Genomic DNA, 1,005 nt, shown 5'->3' on the forward strand with positions numbered 1-1,005 from the left:
TGACACCACTCTGAAGTGCATTGGGACATCCATCTAACTTCATAAAATTATTCCACTTCAATTCCAAACGGTAATATCAAAGTTACTTCAGAAACAGCCTCGATCCAGGGTGGCTGTCGCGAAAGCAATGGTTTTGTGAAGTATTGAAAGGTGCCCTCGAAATATCTGGCACTGCTAATTTAAAAACACGGTTATAAGTTGTTTCAGTGCAAAAGAAGGCAGGTTCGAAGGGCCAAATGTCCGACTCCTGCTCCTGGTTCTTGTATTCTTATGCAGAGCACAGAACAAATGATTAAATTATCAACTCTCCCTCAGTTCGCATTTCTTTCATTGTGCAAAAGAAGATTATGGGCTCATTAATAATGTTTTCCCGTGAAAACAACATAAGATTTAAGGAAAATTAATCACCCAACGTGGGGCTCGAACCCACGACCCTGAGATTAAAAGTCTCATGCTCTACCAACTGAGCTAGCCGGGCTTCTCAACATTTACTCTATCAATCCCCTTCAGAATATTGTCCGTTTCAATGAGATCACCTCTCTTTCTTCTGAACTCCAGAGAGTATTGGCATATTCTACACAATCTCTCATCATAGGACAGTCCTCACATCCCAGGAATCAATCTGGTGAACCTCTGTTGCACCACCTCCCAGGCAAATATATCCTTCCTCAGATAAGGAGACCAAAGCTGTGCACAGTACAGCTTTGAACTCCAGAGAGTATTGGCATATTCTACACAATCTCTCATCATAGGACAGTCCTCACATCCCAGGAATCAATCTGGTGAACCTCTGTTGCACCACCTCCCAGGCAAATATATCCTTCCTCAGATAAGGAGACCAAAGCTGTGCACAGTACTCCAGGTGTGGTCTCACCAGAGCCCTGTACAATTGTAGCAAGACTTCCTTACTCTTGTACTATGGGCTATTTATTAGGTACTATGGGCTGAATATCCTGTTTTTCTGCTGATTCTACGGTTGTATAAAAATGTATTAAAATTTGACAG

At 42.2% G+C, this 1,005-nt stretch overlaps 1 non-coding gene across 1 annotated transcript; it reads right to left on the reverse strand.

Annotated features, from left to right (window-relative positions):
• Window positions 1-405: 405 nt before the first annotated feature.
• On the reverse strand, window positions 406-478 carry trnak-uuu (transfer RNA lysine (anticodon UUU)). Its single transcript has one exon. It is a non-coding gene; the product is annotated as a tRNA-Lys (tRNA).
• Window positions 479-1,005: the final 527 nt, after the last annotated feature.

This window comes from Pristiophorus japonicus, unplaced genomic scaffold, assembly GCF_044704955.1.
Source record: "Pristiophorus japonicus isolate sPriJap1 unplaced genomic scaffold, sPriJap1.hap1 HAP1_SCAFFOLD_58, whole genome shotgun sequence".
Classification (NCBI taxonomy): Eukaryota; Metazoa; Chordata; class Chondrichthyes; family Pristiophoridae; genus Pristiophorus; species Pristiophorus japonicus.